A 15,002-nucleotide genomic window follows, 5' to 3' on the forward strand; every position below is an offset into this window, starting at 1 on the left:
AAGGAGTACACATTAACACAATTCCACTGGAAAAATAAACTGTGAGATTCCCGGATCCCTGCACCAATCACTCACACTCCGTGACAATGAAGATTTTCAAAAACTTTCAATGAACTTTCTCCCCATATTGTCAGCAGAGTCTGTCAGGTAACAATGACATACATAAGTACAGGTTAATTATTTGCCCATATCTTGGTCCAGTACAGAAGAGCTTTTCATTCCACAATATATATAAATGTAATCACCCATAGGACTATGGAATTACTGTCCCACAGATGAACCCACAAGCTTTTCTTTTACAAGTAACGTACACCTAGAGCAGTTCCTACTCAGTGCACCAGCGGAATAACCTCATTGATGGTTTTTGCTAGAAGTTTAGCACTGTATGCTCTTAAGAGGCTTTGAGGAACAGCCTCTCAAAGCATGACAAAAACATTAAATGGTGAGATAGTTTGAGACATAGGTATGCAGTCACAAAAACAAATAAATTCATTTTGTATCCCAGTTTTTTACATTAAATATTTTGGTCCACTAACATTATCAAATAACTCAGCCTCAATCTAGTATTCATAATCAATTGTATTAATTATTAGGACATTGGTTCTTACCTTTAGAAGTACAGGAGTGAATATACACATGAAAGGCGGCCACTTTAACACAATTCCATTAGCAGAATAAACTGAGATATACTGGATTCCTGTACCAATCATTTACACTCGGTGACAACAGTGATTTTCAAAAGCAGCTGAGCACATCGACAGCATGGGAAATTTTAAAACAAGATTACAATTCTTTTTAAATAATGACATGTGTCAGTATACATTTGAGGTATAATGCTAGTATTTACCAGTGGATGTATAGTTATGTAATATTTGGCAGCTTAAATAGGTAAAACACAACAGACATCAAAGTGTGAGCGCGCGTCTATCAGTTAAATAAATATGGAAATACAGTTTTACTACGTCATTTATCCCCAAAATTTGGATAAATACAGATAAAATGGCCAAAAAATGAATAAACCATAAAACCTGGAGTCCTAGTTATAATTCTACAGGTATTGTTAATTCTGTTTTTTTTCTTTTCTGACTAGTCGGGTCTTTGAATGTCCCACATAATTATAATTTTATCTTTTTCTATAATTACTTCATGTCACAATAACTGCACTTTTTTGCTCTTGTCTATGTACACAGATGGGCAATATTATTGTTAATGTTCTTAAGTTCTTTCCGGATTCACTGCCTCTCTAGGATTATTTCTATGTGAGTTAAATGAAGGTGTGTGTTCGCTGAGGGTTGTGTAGGATCAAAAATTGACAAACGTAACTCACAATTTCAGTGCACCTTTATGGTTTTCCCCCTGTTTGTTTGCTGATGACTTTGGAGATCTGATAATTGACAAAAGGTTTTCTCACATTCACTGCAATTATATAATTTTACCTCTGTGTGTGTGTTCGCTGATCTATTCGTAGGTTTGATAACTCACAAAAGCTATTCACACATTTACTGCACCTGAAAGGCTTTTACCCTATTTGTGTTCCCTGATGAATTCTTAATGTGGACGATGCACCAAAGCTACTTCTACATTCACTGCAGTCGTTTGGTTCCACCAAGTTTGTGTTCGCTGATGTCTGTATATGTTTGATAATTGACAAAAGCTCTTCACACATTTACTTCACTTGAATGGCTTTTCGCCTCTGTGTGTTCGCTGATGGCAGTGTAAGATTGATAAATGACTAAAGCTTTTCACACATCCAGTGCACTGAAAATGTTTCCCCGTGTGTGATCACTGATGAATCCTTAATGTTGAAAAGTAACTAAAACTACTTCTACATTTATTACAATGGTATTGTTTTTTTCACTAGTGGGTGTTGTTGATGTCTTTGTAGGCCTGGTAGTGACTAAAGCTTTTCACACATTCAGTGTAGTTGAATGGCTTGCCCCCCTGCGTATGCCCGCTGATGAATCCTTAATGCTGAAGAGTCAATAAAACTACTGCCACATTCACTGCATTAATACGTTTTTCCCCTTTATGTCTTTGCTGATGGCTTTGTAGGTTTGCTAATTGACTAAAGCTCTTCACACAATCACTGCACTTAAATGGTTTTTCCCATCTATGTGTGTTTGTTGATGTCTTTGTAGTTGTGATAACCAGCTAAAGCACTTTGCACACATACTGCACTTGAACGGTTTTTCTCCTGTGTGTGTTCGCTGAGGACTTTGGAGCTGTGATAACTGTCTAAAGCGCTTTGCACATTCACTGCACTTGAATGGTTTTTCCCCTGTGTGTGTTCGCTGATGAATACTGAGATTTGAGGAATCACTAAAATTACTACCACATTTATTGCAATTGTATGGTTTTTCCCCTGTGTGTGTTCGCTGATGTCTTTTTAGTTGTGATAACTGTATAAAGCACTTTGCACATTCACTGCACTTGAATGGTTTTTCTCCTGTGTGTGTTCGCTGATGACTTTGGAGCTGTGATAATGAACTAAAGCACTTTGCACATTCACTGCACTTGAATGGTTTTTCCCCTGTGTGTGTTCGCTGATGACTTTGTAGCCGTGATAACCAACGAAAGCACTTTGCACATTCAGTACACTTGAACGTTTTTTCCCCTGTGTGTGTTCCATGATGAATACTGAGATTTGTGTAATCACTAAAATTACTTCCACATTTATTGCAATGGTATGGTTTTTCCCCTGTGTGTGTTCGCTGATGTCTTTGTAGTTGTGATAACTGTCTAAAGCACTTTGCACATTCACTGCACTTGAATGGTTTTTCCCCTGTGTGTGTTCGCTGATGATTCCTTAATACTGAGTAACGACTAAAACAACTTCCACATTCATTGCAATCGTATGGTTTTTCCCCTGTGTGTGTTCGCTGATGAATCCTTAATGATGAGCAATGACTAAAGCTACTTCCACATTCATTGCAATCGTATGGTTTTTCCCCTGTGTGTGTTCGCTGATGAATCCTTAATGATGAGCAATGACTAAAGCTACTTCCACATTCATTGCAATTATATGGCTTTCCCCCTGTGTGTGTTCGCTGATGAATCCTTAATGATGAGCAATGACTAAAGCTACTTCCACATTCATTGCAATCGTATGGTTTTTCCCCAGTGTGTGTTCGTTGATGTCTTTGTAGGTCTGATAATCGACTGAAGCTCTTCACACATTCACTGCAGCTAAACGGTTTCTCCCCTGTGTGTGTTTGTTGATGCTCTATTAGGTGTAGTGATTGACTAAAGCTCCTCCCACATTCACTGCACTTGAAAGTTTTTTCTCCTGTTGTGGAAATATGGATTTTTCTGGTCAGTTATGTCCCCTATCTTGGACCCCAACGGTTTCATGTATACATCACAAGTACATGTATGTTCCCTCCAGTTCCAGTTATGAAGACGCAAACACATGTGCGTCCACCGCCAACTTGTCCTCTTTCAGATCCGCCATGAATGGGCCGGATATTCCATTCCTAAGTACGAAAGGCCACCGGCTTTATATGGTTCACTTATGCCATTTTACAGTCCAGGCAAGTAGGCCCTGATTCTGCCATCAAGCCTTTTCCTGCCTTCTGCCTCTGAAAGCTCCAGTCTGAGCTCGCATCTGTATCCATGAACTTTGTCCTATTCCCTGCGCGGCTAACGGTGCCTGACATCAGCCTGTTGCCTGCCAAAAAACTGTATTTCACCTTGTGATTATCTGCTCCGCTCCCTACCCAATGCATTCCTGTCTAGTAGTTTAAGTAAACATCCTTCCAGCTACCGAGCAAAAGGCCCGGTTTCTCTGTCTTTATGCAAGTAATTCATAGCCCTGTTACCATGGAATATTCCTACCCCCTCGCATTTAGTGTAGACACTTAGACGCTTGTACACGCACTAACAGTCAGTATAGTCAGTATAGAATAAGATTCTACTCTAAGAGACCCCTCTTTTTGGATAACACAGTTCTTTAAACATAGGATATTAGATATGATTTGGGATTAGGTTGACTTGACCCTCCAGACTTCTGTCGCCACATGTAGAGCTAAATGTCAAGTCCCCTTCACCCCCTAGTTGCACGTCAATCACACGTCATGCTGCTGCGCGCGCATTTCTGCCAAGTATTCCTGCTGACATTGCGAAATTCTTTCATGGAACCACCCTATTATGACATCATACCTGATGACGTTCTTTAGTTACACCCAGTTACACCCACTTTTGCTACGCATGTATGTTTTATCTTTACTATCAATTGTTACGCCTCCTCCATCTGTTTCACTGTAATGCCTATTGTATAAAAATGATTACTAATCAATAAAGTACGGTCTTCACTTCCTGAACCTTCGTGGCGATGGAATATGGAGCTCATCAATTTAAATTGTTTTGGAATAAAGCCCGTTCCGAACCTCTAATACCACGGATTCTGCCTCTTATTTTACTGAGCTATTGTTATAGATTTTCCGCATCAAATTAAGTCCCGGTAATTAAATTATTTACCACATAAATGGCGCCCGAATAGGGACACTTTCTCATCTCACGCGCCGGCGGTGCGTTGCAGGCCCGGTCTCCTGTCACAGCTGGACGGACAACAACGCGTACCCACAGGATTTCCTGTATCTCCCTCCTGCCGAGCGGGGGTAACTGAGGCTGCGATCAACACCCAGACGAGGCGGTGAGAAGTGCGAAGTATCCCGACCAGAGCCTAGCTGAGAGAGCAAGATCCGAGGTATACAGAGGCCCACCAGTTTCCGAAGTTTCCGAAGTTCCGAGTCGAGTCCAGTCCGGTTCAAGTTCAGTTCAGTTCCGAGGCCTTCCGTTCCGAGCTACCCGGTGAGTACCATTATCGGGGAGGCGTTCTGACGTGCACATAGGTTGTGCCGGTCAAGACGGGTTTGGGTACACAAATCCGGTCTGCACTGTTTCAACAGTGTATCCGTACTGTTTAGCAGTATATCAAGTATGTCTAGTATATAATTCAGAATTACCTAGTTAGTATCGAGTATTATGCTAGTGACTAGTTTCCCTAAAATGACCATTATTGTTTATTCATTAAATGTTAAATGTTAAAATGTTTTAAATATGTTCTGTATACTGTGGTGTGAATGACTGTTCATTGTTGAGTTTTATGGTATTAAACGTGTTCAAAATTAGGTATCAGATCAGTTCTCAATATGCCGCTCTTTTCGAAATTAAGACAGATCACAACTAGAAAAGGGGTACTCGAAGAAGCTGTTCCCATTCCTCCTAGGGACACTCCAGGGTACTTCATGTATCATAAACATGGCCTAGACGCCATATTATTTCTTGATCTATGGGTAGACTACACCAAGGAATTATCAGAAAGTCAGAGGTGGCCCGCAGCTGGGACCTGGGATGCAGATTGCATTATGAAAGTAGAAGAAGAATTGTGGAAGAAGAAAGCTAGACAGTCACAGAAAGATGCCATTGAATTATGGCGTAAAGAATCATATAGACGCACAGAAAAAGCGCTCAGACAAGAAGAGAAAAGTAAGGAGAATTCAAATAAAGTTCGAGAAAGTGTACTAGTTGAAGAAGGTATTCGAGTAAAGTCAGAACAAACAGACAGACAAAGAAATGCCCTTGTGAATGGTATGTATCCTCTTCTGGCCGAAGGATTACCTAAGGCTACTCTGGAGATACCAAAAGACTTGCCACCCCCATTGTTTCCGATAAAAGTACATCCCAAAGGGCATCCCAGATCCGCAGAAGATGTTTTTATTTCCTCTTATTTAGACGACGCAGCTCCTGAGTATGCTAACGCTGCGCCACATAGGCCGTCTGCCGAGGGGGTTCAACGCCAAGACCCTCCTCCGTCTGTACCTCTACAACAACAAACTCCGACACAAGTTCCGGCAAGCACATCTGTTTCTACATCCGCATCCACACCTATGATTGCTATATCCCGTCCAACTAATCCTTTCACATCCAGCACCCCAGGTGGTGCTACCGGAGGTGCATCAAGCATTTTTTCTACGCCACCCAGAACAAATAAACTTTCTTTTCAAGAATTAGCCCACCAACGTACACCCAAACTAGTAACTCCCAACACGCTCAAGGAACTTCTAATAGATTGTAGATATGACCCTGTGCCCGGAAAAGGGGACGAGATGATGCTGGCATCATTACGTATCCGACGAGCTGCAATATATTTAGGAAAGCTACCAGGAATGACTGCACATTTAGAAAATATATCATTTTGTTCAGTCAGGGCGAGACCCTGAGAGTATTACCAGAGCCATGGAGTACCAAAAAGTGGAAATCCAGGGGGAACTGTTACGTTTCCTCATAAACTGTGTGATCAGAAATCAAGATCAACCAGGGGTAAGTCCGGAAGAAATGCAAATTCTTACCACATGGGGTAAGAATATATCGGAGGGGAGACACGATAAACGATCATGTATAGTAGCTATGAGCCGAAAGATCCGCAAAGAAATAGAACGAATACACGAGGAAAGATTAGCAGTAGACGAACCTGAACAAACCGAGGACGAGGAAGAATTGGAACTGCCCACAGGACAGTTAGAAACTATGGCCTATGTAGGTAGAGGAAGATCTTGCAATAATACTAGATGCTTTACTGACCCGATATGTCCGATACGTCCAGATAATAACAGAAAATTCCAAACTCCTATAATAAATACAAGGTCCCCCGAACATTCATTCCAAGCCGCTGACAAAATACTCCGAGAACGAAGGGGTTATCATATACTCGATTCTATGGACGAACAAGAATTAGCCAGGTCAGCCGTTCACTGGGTTGATAGTCCTGGAAAATATGGTGATGATACACTAGCACATACGTTTTTGAACCTCGCCCCAGATGAACAGCGTTTAGCTGGTATCTATATGATTCAACAACTCCTTATATTATATAAAAGCCAACACTCCGATCCTGGCCCCTTACCTGATATATTGACTGAATTACTCACGAATAAATGGAGAGGTTCCGGTACTAAGTTAATTAGAGAAATACTAGAATCTAGAAGACAGTACATTCTTTTTGTGTGTCCTGAACATGTCTCACTGCCCATCAAGGAAAGAACGACGTATTACATGGATAGACAGAATCCCTTACGCGAAGTACACCCGATAAAGGGTGATGACAATGAGTTTAAACGTGTGTTTGTATACATACCCATATCCAAAATAGAACTATTAGAAATGAAGAAAGTGGTACCCAGTCATGACAAAGACCCAGCGGGTTTCCACCGTGAAATTAAAGATATGTTACTCATGGGAGAATATACCTACACCGACATTATGACAATATTAAAGGTATTATTGCCTGCGGGCATTTACGAAAAACTCAAGGAAAAGGATTGGGAGGTGGGAGACCAGAAGATAGATTGGACAGCATTAGAAAATGAAGACAAAGCTCGAGGTCCAGGTTCAGGGCTCGGGGACAAGACCAAAGCACTACCAGGTTTATTAGTACAGGTATTGCCACGTTTATTAACTACGAAAAAGGAAGACTGGGGTGCAATCTCAGCCTGTAAACAAAAATCAGATGAAGACACTAGTGATTTCTATTCCCGATTTGAGAAATGTTTTGGTATAAATAGTGGAATAAAAGCAAGTAGCGAGTCGTATCCACATCTGTTTGTGACAAAATTAGTTGAAAATGCCTTGCCCCAAGTTAAGAATAGAGTATTGAAGTTCGAGAGTACCTGGCAAGGTAACTCTCCGTCACAAATGTTACAAATGCTACAGTACCATCACAATAGAATCAGAGAAGAACAAGAACATGAACATAGACGCATGAAAGACACGAAAATGAAAATGCTAGTTTCCCAGACAGTTCCAGCTGACGGTCATAAGAAGGGTATAACACAGTCCAGTGTTTCAGCAGGTCCTGTTAAAGGGACATGCAACTATTGCAAACAGTCAGGTCATTATGTACACGATTGTCCCGTTTTAAAACATAATATCGCCATAGGTCATACAAAAGAAAGACCAAGACCACTGAGACAGGATCAGAATCAACAAGGAGCACTGCAGCATGCACAGTCCATGCCAGCTCCGCAACAGTCTATGCCAGCTCCGCCACCGCAGCCTATTGCTGCCACACAAACAACGACCCGACAGATGTATCAGACCGCACAGTATGACTATCCTGATTATCAACGATACTCATGAAACAGCCTAGAGAGGGAAGTTGGCTTACCCCTTATTGAGGTCCCTGTAGATCAAGAAGGACCTTATATACACAGTGAATTGTTAGGTCAAGATAGAAAATTCTTACTTGATACAGGGGCAAGCCGAACAACAATAAAACGTAGTGAAGTTCCAGGGGCACCCCTCTCAGGCTCACAGAATATTTCCCTTGGCTTTTCAGGAAAACCTATCATTAACGAAGTAACACAGCCTCTTCCACTTACGATCGGTCCCTTGACACGAACTACAGATTTATTGCTTACTAAATCATGTCCAGAAAACTTGTTAGGTATAAAAACTTTGAAAGCTCTAGGAGCTATAATATGTTGTTCTCCGGAAGGAGTAAGATTGTTCTTACGAGATTTCAAAGGGCACTACGTGTCCCGAGACATGGATCACCGACTGCAGACTTTACCGACACATTTATGGGCACAAGGCCCTACAGATGTTGGTTGCATGAACATTACACCATATCGAGTCACACTAAAGGCAGGAGTGGTACTTCCACGAATGCGACAATACAAGTTACCACCAGATGCTGTAGTGGCTTTACTACAAATCATTGACGAGCTTATTACCCAAGGAGTGGTTGTGGAAACTGACTCCAATGTATGTAATTCACCGATAATTCCGACTCTTAAACGAACCGATCCAACAGTCTCGCCAGTATATCGATTGGTTATTGATCTGCGCGAATTAAATAAATGCATAGTACCACAATACCCCGTAGTCCCAGACATTTCTTCATTACTGACAGCCATTGATTCCGAAGCAACATTCTTTACTGTAATTGATCTCAAAAATGCCTTTTTCAGCGTCCCAATAGATCCGGAAAGCCAATACTTGTTCGGATTTAGTTTAAATGGACGTAGCTTTAAATTCACACGCGCACCTCAAGGATTTACCGAAAGCCCCAGCATCTATAGCCAAGCACTGAAACGAGAACTTGACAGTATCCACATGCCAGTCAACACTGCCCTGCTTCAATATGTCGATGATCTGCTGATCACCGCTAGAAGCGAACCTGAATGTGAAAAAGCCTCACTGACGGTTTTACAATTTTTGGCCGAAAAGGGGCACAAGGTGTCCCCTTCTAAGCTGCAATTCTGTGTCCAGCGAGTTGTTTACCTTGGTCACTCGCTGTCCAAGGAGGGAAGGCAGCTTACACCAGATCGCATCCAGCTAATTGCTAATATGCCAGTACCCAAGACACAAAAGGAGGTGCGGGCTTTTATAGGCCTCACTTCATATTGTAGGCAGTGGATCCCTCAGTATGCATTTCTAGCAAAACCACTCATTCAATTGACAACACAGGAGGCAGCCACATCGACTGTTCTCCCTTGGACTCTGGAACATACACAGGCTTTTGAAAGCCTAAAGAAAGCCTTATGCCAAGCACCTGTTTTAGCAACACCATGTTACAGTAAACAGTTTACACTCTTTGTTACAGAACGCGAAGGTACTGCCTTGTCAGTACTCACACAGGAACAAGCAGGATCACACAAACCATGTGCTTATTTTTCTAGTACATTAGATCCCGTAGCTCAGGCTTTGCCTGCGTGCCTGAAATCAGTGGCAGCAACAGCTTTAGCAATCAGACAAAGCGATGCCATAGTATTAGGACATCCATTGACAGTACAAGTACCACATGCAGTAGAGGTTCTCTTGAACCGCACACAAACACAACACTTGACTATAGCACGACTTACTGGTTACGAATTAACATTGTTTCAGCCACATATAGAAATCAGACGTTGTAGTACATTGAATCCTGCCACACTGTTACCTATAGATGGAACAGACCCACTTGCACATGATTGTATTGAAGTTATCACTATCACGACGAAACCCAGACAAGATTTGACAGACGTCCCATTGTCAGACCCAGACCTGACGTTGTATGTAGATGGTTCATGTATGAGAACAGGTACAGGAGAGCTAGTGGCCGCTTACGCAGTCACAACAGACACTGAAATCGTTGAAACAAATTGCATAAATACCTTGTCAGCTCAAGCCGCAGAGCTCATCGCTCTGACACAAGCCTGTATTCAAGCCACAAATAAAAAAGTCAATATATATACTGATTCACGTTATGCATTCGGAGTTGTACATGACTTCGGCGTGCTGTGGCGAGAGAGAGGTTATTTAACTTCTCACGGTGCCCACATTCAGCACGGACCCCTCATTCATGCCTTATTAGATGCAATACATCTACCCACTGCAATATCAATTATGAAATGCAAAGCTCATACGAAAGTTACTGATATCATTTCTCAAGGCAATGATCTAGCTGACAAAACAGCTAAACAGACTGCTCAAACTCAAACATCCGACATGACAAAGACAATAGTCCCGACACCAACATATTGCATGACGGTTAAGGATCCCGCTCTTGACGTAATTGACATACAGACACATGCTACACCAGATGAAATAAAGAAATGGACTGAATTAGGAGGGATCCAAATGGATCAAGGATGGATGACGAAGGAAAAATCTGTGTGGTTCCTTCCTGATTCAATGGTCCAAGTTATAATTAACACTGTACATAGTCCAGCGCATCTAGGAGAAAAAGCTATGCTAGACAGCATTCAACACATCTGGTTCAACAAACATTTACGAGCAGCAGCTAAACAAAAAGTTCGTACCTGTATGATCTGTTGTCAGTTTAACCCAGGTAAAAGCATTCCCGTAGAACAGGGTGGATTTCAGCCTCCTGATCACCCTTTTGAAGTCCTCCAGATGGATTATATCCAGATGGAACGATGTCGAGGATTCAAATATGTTCTCGTAGTTGTCTGTGCTCTTTCCCGTTGGACAGAGGCATACCCGGTTTCAGATTACACTGCCCCGACTACTGCCAAACAGTTAGTTCGAGAATTCTTCCCACGGTACGGTTTACCACGTGCTGTCTACTCAGATAACGGCCAGCCGTTCTCATCCGAACTAATGAAACACGTTTCACTTTTGTTAGGCTATCAGTGGAAATTTCACTGTGTCCGACACCCCGAGGCAGCAGGTCTCGTGGAAAGACATAACCAGACCCTGAAAATTAGATTGTCCAAAATATGCAGAGAAAAAGGTGTCGACTGGGTAGTAGCTTTACCCGTTGCACTCTTTTACATGAGAATGGTAGCACACTCTCGAACAGGGCTATCCCCTTATGAGGTGATCTTCGGTAGACCACCAAATATGTGGGGGACGCCTATACCACGCAAAATAACTGATATTGACTGTAATATGCTGACAGATTACTTGGCTTCCTTGATGTCTGCACTACAATCTTGTCGTTCACAGGTAGCTGCAGCCTTTCCCGACAACACCGAGGTGAAACCCCATGACGTAATTCCAGGAGATTTAGTTTTAGTGAGGAACTTTGATCGGAAGTCTCAGCTGGATCCTAGGTGGAAGTCGCCTCAACTCGTATTGCTAACGACGAGGACAGCCGTGAAGATCGAAGGTCGCAAAGGCTGGATACATTCAAGTCATATCAAGAAATTTCATGGACTTCCGTCAGATGTAAACGACACACCTTGCGTGTCTTCCCCGATTGACTCAAAACTCCCTTTGGTTGAACTGAGTAGCCACGAACAATACAAACTAAAACTTAGGTCTAACCAGTCAGGCAATTTGATTGTTTAAGTCCTCTCCAAGGTGAATCGGTCGAATTTGTCTCTGACATGTACTCCTTAGACCTGTGTAGAGAAAGAAACAGAAGGATAAAACTGAAACGACATGCGTACTGTAAATCACTGCGTAGTCATTGCACAGTGACGTTATTAATTTTGTTTTTCTGAAGTCTTTTAATTATTACTGCAAGTATATTGTTGCACATATATTATCCTATTTCTAGACATGTTTATAATGTTACTGCTGAACATTCTTTTAGTGAATTACCTCCGCATGAATTGTCTTATAGATTTGCGCTGCGCAATAACACGTTTATTAGTATGTTACATCATTCCCATCAGGTTAGCAATGCTACAAATTGTTGGATATGTGGTCGACTCCCTCCCTATCAGAACTATAAAGGAATACTACCTCTCTTTCCATACCCGTTCACACACAATGGATCCTGTGGAGCATGGTTTAGTTTAATTAATTCCCTAGATTCAAATTGGGTATGGGGAAATCTGAACTTAGGTTTACTTAAAGTCTGCTACCCTAACAAGGAGGGACTTCCCAAAAGAACAGGAACTGATCTAGAAAATGAAGTATATGGATTAGGTAATTTTACGCTTAATCTCATGATCCTGAATGTCGAAGCCGAAGCTACTCCAATTTTGCCCGCCATGTCAGTATTTCCAGTTAAAGGTGAATTATGTGTAAGAAAGAATGGTTCCATACATATGGGCCATAGTAGATGCACTACTGTAATAGAATTTAGTGATCAAGGCAAGTCTACATTTAGAGCTTCCCGCCATTCCTACTTCATATGTGGTCAGACGGCATATATACGTTTGCCCCTAGATTGGGATGGTACCTGCTACATCGGATTCCTTTTGCCACCTGTTTTCCTAGCTCCTCCTGATTATCACAGAAACACTCATTTAGTACACAATAGAGAAAGGAGAGATCTCCCAATAGTCGATTACACTGAGACAGCATGGGAAAAATACACAGATTTCAATAAAGGTCTCTTTCCCTATATAGGTACAGTTACCAATAGTAAGTTGATACGTAGATTAACCAGAACCCTTGAAGCAGTAGTGTACGAAACTATTTCCGCCTTAGGCAATTTAACAGAAGAGCAGTCTGCTATGCGGATTGTTGCGCTTCAAAATCGTCTTGTCCTTGACGTCATCCTGGCCGATAGAGGCGGAGCTTGTAGGGTCATCGGATCAAGTTGTTGCATTTTCATACCAGAAAATTCGCCATCTGTATATAAAGCCATAACTCGCCTTCATAAGATTGTAAGCCAGATACACCAGAATCCAAGCACCTGGACTTGGTCCGGTTGGTTTTGGAGTGTATTATCTACCTTTGGATGGAAGGTCCTATCCTTCCTAGGTATTGGCTTTCTCATACTATTCAGTTGCTGTCTATGCCTACAATGTGGACCAGCGATTTGTGGTCTGTGTGCCACATCGTGTATTCCACCACCAAGATTTCATTCATCACGGAAGAAAAAAGAAGAACAAATGATGCTATATGAACAGATCGATGGACTGATGAAGATTGATATCTCTTGACGGGCAAGTAGGGGACAAGGAGGGAATGTGGAAATATGGATTTTTCTGGTCAGTTATGTCCCCTATCTTGGACCCCAACGGTTTCATGTATACATCACAAGTACATGTATGTTCCCTCCAGTTCCAGTTATGAAGACGCAAACACATGTGCGTCCACCGCCAACTTGTCCTCTTTCAGATCCGCCATGAATGGGCCGGATATTCCATTCCTAAGTACGAAAGGCCACCGGCTTTATATGGTTCACTTATGCCATTTTACAGTCCAGGCAAGTAGGCCCTGATTCTGCCATCAAGCCTTTTCCTGCCTTCTGCCTCTGAAAGCTCCAGTCTGAGCTCGCATCTGTATCCATGAACTTTGTCCTATTCCCTGCGCGGCTAACGGTGCCTGACATCAGCCTGTTGCCTGCCAAAAAACTGTATTTCACCTTGTGATTATCTGCTCCGCTCCCTACCCAATGCATTCCTGTCTAGTAGTTTAAGTAAACATCCTTCCAGCTACCGAGCAAAAGGCCCGGTTTCTCTGTCTTTATGCAAGTAATTCATAGCCCTGTTACCATGGAATATTCCTACCCCCTCGCATTTAGTGTAGACACTTAGACGCTTGTACACGCACTAACAGTCAGTATAGTCAGTATAGAATAAGATTCTACTCTAAGAGACCCCTCTTTTTGGATAACACAGTTCTTTAAACATAGGATATTAGATATGATTTGGGATTAGGTTGACTTGACCCTCCAGACTTCTGTCGCCACATGTAGAGCTAAATGTCAAGTCCCCTTCACCCCCTAGTTGCACGTCAATCACACGTCATGCTGCTGCGCGCGCATTTCTGCCAAGTATTCCTGCTGACATTGCGAAATTCTTTCATGGAACCACCCTATTATGACATCATACCTGATGACGTTCTTTAGTTACACCCAGTTACACCCACTTTTGCTACGCATGTATGTTTTATCTTTACTATCAATTGTTACGCCTCCTCCATCTGTTTCACTGTAATGCCTATTGTATAAAAATGATTACTAATCAATAAAGTACGGTCTTCACTTCCTGAACCTTTGTGGTGATGGAATATGGAGCTCATCAATTTAAATTGTTTTGGAATAAAGCCCGTTCCGAACCTCTAATACCACGGATTCTGCCTCTTATTTTACTGAGCTATTGTTATAGATTTTCCGCATCAAATTAAGTCCCGGTAATTAAATTATTTACCACACTGTGTGTGTTCGTTGATGATATTGTAGAGTTGATAAGTGATTAAAGCTGTTCACACATTCACTGCACTTGAATGTTTTTTCTCCTGTACATGTCCGTTGATGGCACTTTAATAGAGATGAGAAACTAAAGCTGTCACTAAATGTGTGTGATTTTTCTTTCTTGGTGAGTGTCCCAGGGCCTGGTATATATTTGTCTACATCCCAAGACTGTGTTTCCTGATGGGACAACATGGCTGATAAACTACTTGAGTTATACTCACGTACTGTATGTGTGTTATATTTTGCACATTTGATTTCTGATTTAACAATAACGTGCAATGGTCACTAAATATTTGCCACTCTCATAATATGTATAAGGTTTCTTTGTCCCCGATTGTATCTTTAGGTTGGATAATGGTTTTGCACACTTGCGGGTAACGATTCAACTTCCTTCTGGGTG

At 41.8% G+C, this 15,002-nt stretch overlaps 1 pseudogene across 1 annotated transcript; it reads right to left on the minus strand.

The window, feature by feature from the left end:
- Positions 1 to 561: 561 nt before the first annotated feature.
- LOC146847659 (uncharacterized) lies at positions 562 to 14,794 on the minus strand (annotated as a pseudogene). Its single transcript, XR_014981145.1, has 3 exons — positions 14,564 to 14,794; position 14,223; positions 562 to 3,286 (listed from the first exon to the last, which is right to left on the minus strand). The product of XR_014981145.1 is annotated as an uncharacterized LOC146847659 (transcript).
- Between the last annotated feature and the right edge of the window lie 208 nt (positions 14,795 to 15,002).

The sequence above is a fragment of the Triturus cristatus genome, chromosome 4_1, assembly GCF_964204655.1.
Source record: "Triturus cristatus chromosome 4_1, aTriCri1.1, whole genome shotgun sequence".
Taxonomy (NCBI): Eukaryota; Metazoa; Chordata; class Amphibia; order Caudata; family Salamandridae; genus Triturus; species Triturus cristatus.